This window comes from Tenrec ecaudatus, chromosome 16 (genome assembly GCF_050624435.1).
Source record: "Tenrec ecaudatus isolate mTenEca1 chromosome 16, mTenEca1.hap1, whole genome shotgun sequence".
NCBI classification, from domain to species: domain Eukaryota; kingdom Metazoa; phylum Chordata; class Mammalia; order Afrosoricida; family Tenrecidae; genus Tenrec; species Tenrec ecaudatus.
In genome coordinates, this window is record NC_134545.1 from 75975130 (window position 1) to 75989700 (window position 14571).

At 39.9% G+C, this 14571-nt stretch overlaps 1 non-coding gene across 1 annotated transcript; it reads right to left on the reverse strand.

Annotated features, from left to right (window-relative positions):
* Positions 1–10013: 10013 nt before the first annotated feature.
* On the reverse strand, positions 10014–10157 carry LOC142430107 (small nucleolar RNA SNORA48). Its single transcript, XR_012780579.1, has one exon. It is a non-coding gene; the product is annotated as a small nucleolar RNA SNORA48 (small nucleolar RNA).
* Positions 10158–14571: the final 4414 nt, after the last annotated feature.

Sequence of the window (14571 nt, forward strand, 5' to 3'; positions counted from 1 at the left end):
CATGATTGCGACCGGTTCCCCCTTCATCCCCCTCTTTCTCCACCTTTCCCCTACCCTTCTGGCTACTCCCATTCCTGTTTCTGATTCCCTGTGTCATGAGGTCCTATCTCTTATCTGTACCTGTGCACATGCTCCACTCTAGCCCAAAGTGAAAGGCAGTACTGAGATCATGATAGTGAGTGGTGAGGAAGCCTCAAAGAACCAGAGGAATATTATGTGTTTCATCAGTGCTTTACTGCACCCTGGTGACACTTCCCTTCCTTGTGACCCTTCTGTGAGGGGATGTCCCTTTGTCTACAGATGGGTTTTAGGTCTTTGCTCCGGTCCCCCTCATTCTCAACAGTATGCTTTGTTTGTCTGTTTGCTTGTTTGTGGTCTTCTGATGTCTGTATTCAGGTCCGATGATACCTCATGGTTGCCTAGGCTGGCGTGCTTCCTCCATGTGAACTTGTCACTTCTCTGCTAGATGGCAGCTTGTTTAACTTCAAGCATTTAGGACACCAAACTGCCAAGACCACTTCCAACCATAGGCCTTGACAAAGTCAGCACATGGAGGAGGAGCATTCAAAGAAGGCTCCACCAAGGAAGGTCTCTTCCGTGAACCCTTTGAAATTATTGGCCTGATATCATTATTGATCATTGTAGCTGCTCTCTGGTTCTTGATAATTTTGATCACTTCCCCTTTTAGGAAACAACTCATGTCAACTGAGGAATATTCCCCAGAAGTTGAGGTTACTCCCCTTCCTATGACTTTGAAAGATCCATGTCCTGATTACATGCAAGGTGTATTGTATAATAAAACTAGAAACTGGAAGCCAGAAACCCCCCTTAAGAAATTTATGTTAGATCTTAAGCAGGATGAACTATTGCAACCGAAACCCACGGAAATCTCAGAGGCTCGTTTGGAAGCTTTTGTGCAAGACTCTAAAAAAGTTTATCATCCTCTTCCCACGGTTTTCCCCCTCCTTATATTGGTTACCACATAGAGGGCAGATTATGGCATCCCCCTCCAGGAAATAACCCAAAGAGAAATAGAGTTCCTGGTCCTGATTTATCTTATACAGGGACTTGTAATGAAAATGGCATAAGAATAGTTAACAAAGCTGTACCAATTCCTTTGAGTAGTTTAAGTTTTATGGAACGGTTAGCAAGAAGAGGGCCTCCGTGATGTTTGAAGTCCACTGAAGCAAAGCTACCGATTGTGAAGCAACTTGAAGTCCACTGAAGCAAAGCTATCTATTGTGAGGCGACTCCTACCTTGGTACAGAAAAACTTTTGGGTGTTTAATTTATGGGAACTTCGTGGTAAATAAAGAACAAGAAATGAAAACCCTAGAGGAACAGCCCAAGACGGAACAGAAAGAACCACTAAAGCCTGTCAAGTAATTTTTGATAATGAAATGTATTAATGCTTTATAGATTTCATAGTTAGAACAATGCACCTTAGTTGGATGAAGTGTGCTCAGTTATTGTTAGAAGGTTTATGTCTATCACCTTTGTAGTTGAGAAAGTTTTAGTTTCAAGATGTACAAATTTTTAACCAAGAATCATGATGTGATTGATATAACTTGTTACGGTCTTGTGGCCTGAGAATTTCCTGATGTATGATCTCTGGCCATAAGCTTTAAGCCAAGAAAAAGAATGTATAAGTTGAAGCTTTGCATAAATAAAATTGGAACAGTCACCCGCAACCTTTGAGTTGGGTGGTTTCTGTCTCCCACTGGCCAATGCCGTGACCCACCTTGCAGGACCCCCGGAACTTGTTGAAACTGGACTGCGACACCAAACACTATATCTTTAGCTAGCCGAGCACCAACCACTTTCTTCACCACAATTATGCACCCAATTTGTCCTTAGAGATTGTGTTGGGAGGGTAAGCATCACAGAATGCCAGTTTGTTAGAACAAAGTGTTTTTTTGCATCGAGGGGAGGGTATGAGCAGAGGCCCAAAATCCGTCCACTACCTCAGTGTATTGCCCTGCAAATATATGTACCTAGGCAAGTACCTCTATTTTTGTGAATTAATACACTTACATGTGTACACGCCTATGCTTATACCTCTATCCACAGCTTTGCTTCCTAGATCCTTCCTCTGTTTCCTTTTACCTTCCTCTTGCCCCACCATCATGCTGGCCCTACTTCTGCTTCTTAGTACTTCCTCTCAGCTAGATTGCTGTTGCTCCAACACCCCCAGGATCTCTACGTCCTCTTTGTTGCTGATTTTAATTCCCTAGTTGTTCCCCTGTCTGTAAGACCTGCTTTTTTATTGAATGAGTTTATCTCATCCAAGAATGTTGTATACATTTTAAGAAATTGGGTTTCCCATATTAGTCTTATGTGTTGCTGAATATAAGTCCGGTTTTGATCTGGCCTCACAGACTGGTAAATTCATGTGCTTTTTCTGTCTCATTTTGTGTTGGAGTTTCTGTCTTGACTCCGGAAGCTGCGATGGGCAGTTTTGTGTTTTCCTTTCTTTTACTTTTTGTTTCCCTCATGAGTCAGTCTATCTTACTTTTTTCTCTTCCAAGGAAAACTGTTTCTGGCACCTGTTTTAATGAGTTGGACTTTCAGTCTTTACTTTTCAAAAAGTTGATGTAAATTGATCTATTTGAAAAATCCACGGAAAGGTGGGATTTCTTATTTTGATTGTTTTTAGATGCCATCTCGATGACTCTGAGCATAGTGACTTCCCACTGTCCTTTCCTGCGCCATCCTCACAATTGTTCTGTTTGAGTCCACTATTGAAACAACTCTGTCAAGCTGTCTCGTCCAGTGTCTTTGTTTTTGTCCTGATATTCTATTGGGATCATGTTCTTTTCCAGGGGCTAGTCTCTCCTGATTACATGTCCAAAGTATTTGAAATAAATTCTTATCATCCTCACTTTTAAGAAGAAATCTAGTTGTACATTCCAGTAAGATGAGTTTTCTTGTTATTCTGGCAGCCCATAAGACATAATATTCTTCACCAACACCATAATTCAAGTTCTTCCATTTTTCTTCCGTCTTCCTTAGTCATTATCCAGCTTTCATATGTTTATGAGGTGGTTGAAAATACCATGACTTGAATCAGCCACATCTTAGTCCTCAAAGGCACATCTCTACTCTTCACTACTTTAAAAAAATCTAGTGAAGCAGATTTGCCAAAAGATTGTGTCATTTGATTTCCTGACAGCTGCTGCTGTAAGTGTTGATTGTGCATCCTTGTAAAATAGGATCCTTGGCAATGTAAACCCTCCCTTTGTTCATAATGATGTGTTCTATTGGTTGTGAGCATTTTTGTTTTCTTTACATTGAGTTATAATCCATTTAGAAGACTGGAGTCATTGAGCTTTATCAGTAAGTGCTTCAAATCTTTGCTTTCAGCAAGCAAGGTGTTTTATCTGATGTCACAGATTACTAATGAGCTTTTCTCCAATGTTGATGTCACATTCATGTTCATAAAGTCCAAGTTCTTGGGGTTATTTGCAAAGCATACAGATTGAATAAGCATAATGAAAGGGTACAACTGTAATGCACACCTCTCATAATTTTAAACCATGCAATGTGCCCATGTGAATAGTCACCATTTGTGTTGTGTAAATAAGGTATTTGTAATGAAGAAGCCATTTAGGTTCTAAAATTCTCTCTTCATCTTTACAAATGACTGCATGTTGGTATATGTACAGGTATCACAGGAGCACAATGAAATTGTGGGCTGAATGGAATTCCCATTCATTGCATGTGATCCATGGTTTAATGTAGTCCACACAATTGGACACTTTTGCATAGTCGATAAAATACAAGTAATAAAACACAAGCAAACATCTTTCATCTATTCCCATGATTTCACTCAAGATACGTATGACATCAGCACTGATAACCCTCCTTTGACATCCTCTTCCAAATCCAACTTGAAATTCTGGAAGCTTCCTATTGATGTACTGCTGTAACTGTTTTAAACTTCAGTAAAATGTTATGTGCATGTAATATTTTTTGATAATTTCCTCTTCTGTTGGTTCACCTTTTCTTGGAAGGGACACACATATGTATCTCTTCCAAATGGTAGGCCAGGTAGCTGTTTTCTATTTCTTGTCATAGATTAACAAGTCCCTCCAGTGATGCATCGGTTTTGTGAAACATTTCTGTTGATATGCCATCAATTCATGGAGCCTTACTTTTGGCTTACTAATGCCTTCAGTGCAGCTTCAACTTATGTTTTCAAAGCTGCAAGTTCTTGATTTTTTTTTAACAATTTATTGGGGCTCATACAATTCTTATCACAGTTCATACATATACATACATCAATTATATAAAGCACATCTGTACAGTCTTTGCCCTAATCATTTTTTCTCCTCTTTTCTTTTTTTACATTTTATTAGGGACTCATACAACTCTTATCACCATCCATACATATACATACATCAATTATATAAAGCACTTCTATACATTCCCTGCCCCAATCATTCTCAAGGCATTTGCTCTCCACTTAAGCCCCTCGCATCAGGTCCTCTTTTTTTTTCCCCTCCCTCCCTTTTCCCCCCTCCCTCATGTGCCCTTGGTAATTTATACATCATTATTTTGTCATATCTTGCCCTATCCGGAGTCTCCCTTCACCCCCTTCTCTGCTGTCCCTCTCCCAGGGAAGAGGTCACATGTGGATCCTTGTAATCAGTTCCCCCTTTCCAACCCACTCACCCTCCACTCTCCCAGCATCGTCCCTCACACCCTTGGTCCTGAAGGTGTCATCCACCCTGGATTCCCTGTACCTCCAGCCCTCATATGTACCAGTGTACAGCCTCTGTCCTATCCAGCCCTGCAAGGTAGAATTCGGATCATGGTAGAAGGGGGGAGGAAGCATCCAGGATCTGGGGGAAAGCTGTGTTCTTCATTGGTACTACCTCGCACCCTAATTAACCCATCTCCTCTCCTAAACCCCTCTATGAGGGGATCTCCATTGGCCGACACTTGGGCCTTGGGTCTCCACTCTGCACTTCCCCCTTCATTTAATATGATATATATATATATACACATACATACACACACTTATATCGTTTTGTTTTTTTTTTTTGCATGATGCCTTATACCTGGTCCCTTGGCACCTCATGATCACACTGGCCGGTGTGCTTCTTCCATGTGGGCTTTTTTGCTTCTGAGTTAGATGGCCGCTTGTTCACCTTCAAGCCTTTAAGACCCCAGACACTATCTCTTTTGATAGCCGGGCACCATCAGCTTTCTTCACCACATTTGCTTATGCACCCATTTGTCTTCAGCGATGCAAGTTCTTGATCTTATGCTACCTCTTGAAGTGGTTGTATGTTTAACCAAATATTTTTGCTCAATATTTTGCCCATAGGAGCCTTAAGTATTGCAATTGGAGGTTTGGATTTTTTGCCTCAGTTTCGTCCATTTGAAATATATCCTGAGTATGTTATTTCTTCTTGCTTTTTACTCTTAGTCTTTGCACATTGTATTATAATGCTTTCCTTTATTTTCTCAAGTATCCTTTGAATTTTCTATTCAGCTCTTTGAATTCATCATTTCTTCCATGTGCCTTAGCTATTCTATGATTAAGAGCAAGTTTCAATCTTTTTAATGATCTTTTGCTTTGTTCCTGTATGATCCCCATGGTGTCCTCCATAGTTTGTCTGGTGTTCAACAATTACTGCTCAACACTTCTAATCTTCCCTTGACATGTTCACTCAATTCAAGTGGGCAATATTAAAGATCATATTTTGAGTCTCATGGACTTGTTTTATTGTTTTTGTCATTTTCAGTCTCGTCTTGTTTATGAACAATTGATGGTCTGTTTCAGAGTTGGTGCCTGACTTTTTGCCTGATGAAATTAAGTTCTCCATTCTTTCCAAAGATGTAGTCTATTCCATCTGGTGAGGTACATGTGTAGAGGCCCCATTTATGTTGTTGAAATAAGATATTTGCAATGAAGAAGACATTTATTTTCTAAAATGCTTTCATGATCTTCATCAAGGCCACATTGTCCATCTATTGGTTGTTCTTCCTCTAGGTTTCCAACTTTTACATTCCAGCCATCAGTCATCTTGATATCATGCTTGAGCAATATCTGAGTGAAGAAGGTGCTAGAGTCCTTCAATTTCTTCATGACTGGTTTTTGGGTTTGATGAATAAATTTGAATAGTTGTATTACCTAGTCTTCTTGCAGTCACTTAGATACTATCCTATGACACACAGCATTATAATAAAAGATAGATTGTGAATGTTCCTTCTAGATAATTAATGGGACACCTTTTCTCTTGAATTTGTCATTCCCAGTATAGTAAACCATACAATTGTCTGAGTCAAAATGGCCAATGCCAATCAATTTCAGCTCACTGACTCCTAAGATATTTTTCTATGTGCCTTGTTGGCTTTTTGAGGATTTTAATCTTTGTAGAATCATACATCATACATTCCACACTCTCATTATTAATAGATGCTTGCAGCTGCTTATTCCCATTGTTATTTGTGATCAATCAGCAAATGACGGTGCAAAGATCTTTAGTGCATCCACAGCACTGTGTCTGACTAGTGTACATCTCAGAGTACCTAAGAAAAATCGCCCCAGTTGTATCTTAAAGTGCTTCCAATGTGCAAGGCTCATCTTTGTGCACTATATCTGACAAAGCTAATCGCAAGGTTTTCAGTGGTTAACCCATCAGAAGTGGACTGCCTCTCCCTTCTTCTGTGTGGCTCTGTGGAAATTCCACTGAAACCTGTTTGCCTTGTATTTGAAATACCAGTGGCATTGCTTCCAGCATTACAAACACACACAAGTCAGCACTTTACTGGCATAAGAACACGCTAGAAGTAACAAATTATCCTAAATTGTTTCTCTAAAGTATTATATTAAAATATTCAAAAGATAAGTTTATGAGAGTTTAATAAATTCCTAGCTCCTGATGGTATTATTGAATTAAATTATAATAATCCTTAAAAATAACTTATTCTGATGAGTTTAATATAATATATCTGATATTGTCAAAGTTCTTATTTACTGTGGCTAAATTGTTTTTTAATCGTTTTATTAGGGGCTCATACAACTGTTATCACAATCCATACATATATCAGTTGTGTAAAGCACATTTGTACATTCATTTCTGTCATCATTCTCAAAACATTTGCTCTCCACCTAAGCTCCTGGCATCAGGTCCTCAATTTCTCTCTTCCCTCCCCGCTCCCTCCTCCCTCATTTACCCTTGATAATTTATAAATTATTATTTTGCCATATCTTGCCCTGTCCGATGTCTCCCTTCACGCACTTTTCTGTTGTCCATCCCCCAGAGAGGAGGTCACATGTAGACCCTGGTAATCGGGTCCCCCTTTCCTATCCATCCTCCCTCTACCCTCCCAGTATCATCACTCACACCACTGGTCCCGAAGAGACCATCCGTCCTGGATTCCCTGTGTTTCCAGTTCCTATCTGTACCAGTGTACATCCTCTGGTCTAGCCAGACCTGCAAGGTAGAATTGGGATCATGACAGTGGGGGATGGAGGGGAGGAAGCATTTAGGAACTAGAGGAAAGTTGTATTTTTCATTGTTGCTACATCGCACCCTGACTGGCTCATCTCCTCCCCAAGACTCCTCTGCCAGGGGATCTCCAGTGGCCTACAAATGGCCTTTGGGTCTCCACTCTGAACTCCCCCCATCATTCACTATGGTAAGATTTTTTGTTCTGATGATGCCTGATACCTGCTCACTTCGACACCTCGTGATTGCACAGGCTGGTGTGCTTCTTCCATGTCAGCTTTGTTGCTTCTGAGCTAGATGGCTGTGGCTAAATTTTTCTTGGAAAGGACATTATGCTTGACAACATAAAAAGTCAGTGAAAAAGAGGGAGACCGTTAAGCAGATGGGTTGACACAGCGGCTACAACAACGGGCTCAGACGCAAAAACAATTGTGAAGATGGTGTAGAATTGGGCAGGGTTTGTTCTGTAACTATGAGTTGGAACTGACTCGTGTAAGCTTGGGGGGTTTTTTGTGGTTTATTTTGTTAGTTTTTTTTCCCCACTTTTTACTCAATCTTTTGATTTGTTTGCCTATATAAGGTAGGCATAGGAAGCAAGCTTGAGGAGAAAGCAACAGGACAGATGGTTCTGGAGGGACCTGGGAGATGAAGAGGAATTACTAAGAGGCAGAAGAAAAGTAAGCACAATGGTGGGGCAGGAGGAAGGTAGAAGAAAGATCTAGGAAGCAAAGTTGTGGATAGAGTTATAAACATACGTGTGTAAATATGTAAATACAATTCATAAAAATAGAGGTACTGGCCTAGGTACATATATTGATATGGCAATACATTGAGGTAGTGTATGGACTTTGGGTTTCTACTCAAGCCCTTCCTCAATGCAAGAACACTTTGTTTTAACAACCTAGCATTCTGGTATGCTCACCCTCTCAGCATGATTGCTGAAGACAAATGGGTGCATGAGCAGAAGTGGTAAAGAAAGCAGATGTACCCAGCTATCAAAGATATAACATCTGGGGTCTTAAAGGATTGAAGTTAAACTAGCAGCCATCTAGCAGAGAAGCAACAAGCCCACATGGAAGAAGTACACCATCCTCTGTGATCATGAGGTGTCAAAGGGATCAGGTAAGAAGCATCAGAAGACCCCAAACAAACAAAGCATATCATTGGGAACAAGGTGTGTTGGAGCAGAGACCCAAAACCCATCTGGAAACCATGGGACCAGCCCCTCACAGAAGAGTCACAAGGAAATGATGAGTCAACCAAGGAACAGTATAGCACTGATTAAACAGACAATATTCCTCTGGTTCTTTGAGACTCCCTTACCACCACCACCACCCCCCACTATCATGACCCCAGTACTGCCCACTGCCGGCTACACCAGAGCATGTACACAGGTACAGATTAGAGCTCATGACACATGGAATCCAGGTCAAATAAACCCCTCGGGAATACAAATTGGATTAATAATAGCAGGAGGATATGGGGAAGGTGGTGAGAAGAGGTGAGGAAGGGGGAACTGATCCCAATGATGGATATATAAACACACACACACACACACACACCAGGGGGATGAACATCAGAAACCATGGGGGAAGGGAGACAGAAGTCGGTGTAAGATATGAAATAATAATAATTTATAATTTTAAAAAATAATTTTATTAGGGGCTCATTACAATTCTTATCACAATCCACACATACATCAATTGTGTAAAGCACTTTTGTACATTCATTTCCCTCATCATTCTCAAAACATTTGCTCTCCACCTAAGCCCCTGGCAGCAGGTCCTCATTTTTCCCCTCCCTCGCCATTCCCTCCTCCCTTATGAGCCCTTGATAATTTATAAATTATTATTTTGTCATATCTTTCCCTGTCCGACATCTCCCTTCACCCACTTTTCTGTTGTTAATCCCCCAGGGAGGAGGTCACATGTAGATCCTTGTATTCGGGTCTCTCTTTCCAACCCACCTTTCCTCTACCCTCCCAGTATTGCCACTCACACCACTGGTCCAGAGGGGATCATCTGCCCTGGATTCCCTGTGTTTCCAGTTCCTAGCTGTACCAGTGTACATCCTCTGGTTTAGCCAGACTTGCAAGGTAGAATTGGGATTATGATAGTGTGGGGGGAGGAAGTATTTAGGATCTAGAGGAAAGTTGTATTTTTCATCGTTGCTACATTGCACGCTGTCTGGTTCATCTCCTCTCCGAGACCCCTCTGCAAGAAGATCTCCAGTGGCCTACAAATGGCCTTTGAGTCTCCACTCTGCACTCCCCCATCATTCACTATGGTAAGATTTTTTGTTCTGATGATATCTGATACCTGATCCCTTTGACACTTTGTGATCACAGAGGCTGGTGTGCTTCTCCAATGTGGGCTTTGTTAATGCTGAGCTAGATGGCCACTTGTTTAGCTTCAAGCCTTTAAGACCCCAGATGCTGTATCTTTTGATAGCTGGGCACCAAAAGCTTTCTTCACCACATTTACTTATCCACCCACTTTGTCTTCCGAGGTTGTGTTGGGAGGGTGAGCATCATAGAATGCCAATTTTTTTTAAATGTGTCCTAGGCATGAAACAGCTCTGCCCACGATCAAGGTATCAAGCTAGGATGAACAAAGGGCTGTCAGTCTGCTCTGCCCCTGACTGATATAAGAGCACCACCACCAATCAGATGTCTCTTTGCCCATAGTCAGGGGTAGAATGCCAATTTAATAGAAGAAAGTATTCTTGCATTGAGGGAGTACTTGAGTAGAGGCCCAATGTCCTGCTAACTTAATATTAAACCCATAAATATATGCACATAGATCTATTTCCCCATCCTCATATATAAATATATTTGCATATATGCATGTCTTTATCTAGACATCTATAATGTCCTTTGCCTCCCAGCTCTTTCCTCTACTTCCCTTGACTTTCTTCTTGTCCCACTCTCCTGCTCAGTCCCCACCAGGGTATCAGCAGTTCCTCTTTGTTACATTACCCTTGATCATGCCCTACCAGGCCTCCCACACCCTCCTCACCACCCATTCGGATCACTTGTTGTTCCCTTGTCCCTGGGTTTGTTAACACCACTTCCTTTCCCCCAACCTCCCCCTCTCCCCTGTCCACCCGGAACTGTTGGTCCCGTTGTTTTCTCCTCCAGATTAATTTATAATTTATCTAGGGGGTCATAAGGGGGGAGTGTGGGGGAAAAGAGGAGCTAATACCAAGGGCTCAAATAGAAAGCAAATGCTTAGAAAATAATGATGGCAACATATGTACAAATATTCTTGATACAATTGATGTATGGATTGTTATAACAGTTGTAACAGCCCCTAAAAAAATGATCTTAAAAAAAATCACCTAGCAACAACGTTTGATAGGTTAAGTTATAGGAATTTTTAAAAAGCTTTAATGTAAAATGGCAGATAAAATTAGCTTTCTTTAATAACTAAGTGAAACAAATGTAATTACCCACTGTGTAATCTATCTCAAAGGCAAGAATTTAGTGTCTCAGAATAAACTCCTCTGTTCCCACTGAAGACATATAGCTTTGAAAATAAAATGCTAAGGTGAAATCTTTAAAAATTTTAAATTAAATGGATAAATATTATGTATCAGTATTCTGTGATAAAGTCCCGACAACTTTGAAGCTTCATGGAAAGCCACACAATATTTATTTCTATTTTATAAAAATAAAATACCTTTTTAAGGAAAGGTTATTATACGAAAGTTTGTCAAGACAGGAGAAATACCAAGTTTCTGTGGGGATAAATTTATGTCAGTGATTTGTGCCTGATATTAGAGAATGAGCACAAAATACTGTGTCAAAGTTTTATTATTTCAATTTCTCATTTGGTCACAACTTTGTTTCATGTGAATCTAGTATCATCAAAGCCAATCATTTTAACTGGGCAATTAACAGCACGGACTTATGGAGATTTTATTACTACTTAGTTGTTTAAACATTTGTTAATCTTACATGTTCTTGCTGTATGTAGAGACTATTTGGTATTATGTGTCAAGATTATTATGTTTTATATCTGAAACTAGCTGAAATAAGATTAATAATTATGTTTAAGGATATTTTTGGCTAAATTTTTGTTTTCAGTTGACTGCATTTAGCTTCGCATTACTTTTATAATTCCTGCCAGATCTTTTACTTTGAAGAATTATTATTATGAACTAACCATGCCATTTTTACATATTTGTCTTTAGATACGTTTTGTTTTGCTGATTTGTTGAAGGTGCCTGGCCAAAATATTTCAAGAGAACTAAACTATATCAGATGGTAAGGATGATAATATTTTGAGCATAGATACCATTGGACGGAATGAAAATTTCTAGAAACTGATGGAAGTTTTCATATTGTTGCTGATTCAGAATTATATGGAACCCAAATTAACCATAGTAAAAAACAAACACCTCATTGCCATCAAGTCAATGCTGACTCATAGCAACCCCAGTAGGTTTCTGAGACTTTAACTTGTTTATGGAGAAGAAAGCCCAGTCTTTCTCTCATGGAGCGACTGGTGGTTTCAATTTAACTATCTGAGGCTTAAAAAACCAAACCAAACTCACTGCCGTTGAGTTGATAGCAACTCATAGCAACTGCACCTGGGGTTTCTGAGACGGTAACTCTTACCAGAGTAGAAAGCCTCATCTTTCTCCTGTGGAGCCATTGGTGGTTTCAAACTGCTCACTTGTGGTTAGCCTCCCAAGTGTTCCAATTATACCATCAGGGCTCCTTCCTAGACTACAAAACTAAAATAATTACTATAAACTTTATATAAGAATATTGATGGTGTTCTATTTTACAGAAATAAGAAGTTTTTGTTTTCTTTCCCATGTTTAATGTAAGAATGAGCTATTGCAGTAACGAATAGCACCATGTCCTAGGCCTAGGGTAAGAATGTTTACTCCTCATTCTTGCTGTGACACAAACAGCACATCTTGTTTATGTGACTCCATACTTTGGTCTTGGCTCCCACCTAAAGCAATCAGCAGAAGTGAGATAGGATGGAATTTGACCTACAGTCAAATATTCAGGTACTTATCCCTCCCAGTTGAAATCCCCTTTAAAGTGTTCATTATTCCACATATGGGTTTCAATGGTATAATTGTTTAGCATCTAATTTTGTACTTTAAATGGAGTTGGATTTTATGGCACATGCTAAGTTTCTGACTAAAGACATTCAAAGTTTTTTGGGTAATTCTGCCCACGACATCCAAGAAATGGACCCTGAAATGACTATGGCAACAAAAGTAGTGCTTCAAAGCTGAATAGCCTCAAATTCCTTACTAGTTCGTAGAGGCTTTGTGCCATTATTCAAAATGAGTGTCATGTCTATAGGTCTGATAATAATAGTGCTAATATCACTCATGGTATTTCCCAGATGCCATGCAAATGTCAATGATCCTATGCATTCTTTAACTAGAAACATTGTAACGTTTCCCCTCTTGGGATGGGCAGTGAAAAATCTACTGCTTTGTTTTGGAAACTGTATGCCTTCTCATTTCTGTTATTGCAACTAAAATGTCTTACTTTAGGTCAAAGAATCTTAACCATGAAATGCTATACTACAAAATCATGTGACCCTTTACATTGGTTCCTGGTTGAATGTCACCTATTTCTTTTTGATTCAGTGACTCTGTGTATTCTTTCTATATTCGTTGATGCTTCCTATGCCACCCAGTATTTTTTCCATAGGCTTTTTGGGGTTTTGTTATGATTTCCTTTATATCAAATTCAGAGTCGGTAATTCACGACATTGACTATATTACTAGTTTCTTAGGACTATGAAATAGCACCCATTAATAGAATAGATAAAACAAAAAACTTTGGTACATACCCATGATGGAGTACTATGCATCCAAAAAAAAGTGATGAAACCACAAAGCACCACATGACATGAATCAACCTGGAAACCATTCCACTGAGCAAAAATGATCAATTACAAAAGGAGAAATATTGTACGAAACCACTACGTTAAGGAGAAATCCCAAGGCAAAGACAAGGAGCTAATCTCAGGTCCTAACATCTTCTAATATGGTTATTAGGCAATTCTAATACTGCTTAATGCTTATATTCCATATATCACTCCCTTATTTGTATGTCTTAAAAACCACTTCATCGGGGGAGGGGGGGAATTTGCCTCAGCTGAGGTCAGTTTCTCAGTTTGGGTGGGAGAAGGGAGAAGACAATCAGTTCCTACTATATAGGAGTGTTCCACGGTGATCCCAAGTCAATACACGCCTACAAGAACGATGTAAATTCAAGGTTGGGGAAGGAGGTGTTTTCTATCTCAGAGATGATTTCACTTCTGTTAGTGGGTACACCAGCCAGGGTAACCTGCCATTGAAGAAAACATTCCACATTACTTATGGCGTTGTTAGGTGCCAGTCAGTTCCAATCCACAGTGGCCTTATGCACAACAGAACAAAGCACTGCCTGGTCCTCCCCATCCTTACTATTGGTCCCACCCTTGATCCAATCATTGAAGCCATGAACAGTGTCAATCCAGCGTCTTCACTGCTCTTTCACTCTTCTGGTGGGTTCCAACTGCAGCCCAATGTGTAACCATTATATCACCAGGGCTCCAGATAAAAGAAACTGAAATACTCTTAAAATTAAGGCTGAGATGTCCTAATGTGAGGACCAGATGATTTGGAAGTCATTGGACTTTGGTCTAAAACTCTTGCTTTGAGGTTGGCAATTGGCAACTTAAGACTACCATATAGTTGTTATTTCTCACTCGCTTTGCTTTTGACATGCCTTAGTTCAGCAGGCATACTTTGTCTTTAGCTAATATGCATAACTGACAGCTTTGCCCTAGATCCAACCCCATTGTTGGTGTAAATGGCGTTCAGTCACTTGAGTTTTTAAATCTGTGCAAGTCAACTGTCCGCATATTTTACTCTAAAAAGCTGACCCATACATGTTTATTTTCCTTTTCTCAACAATATTAAACTGTATACCAAGCTGTGTATATTAAATTGTATACCATTAGCTAAAGTGATCATGCTATGAATAGAATTTTTAGCCTTGGTAGCATAGTCGTCATGCATTAGGCTGCATGACCATGAGATCCACAGTTACAACTGCCTCCTTGGCACCTGACAACAACCAGAGC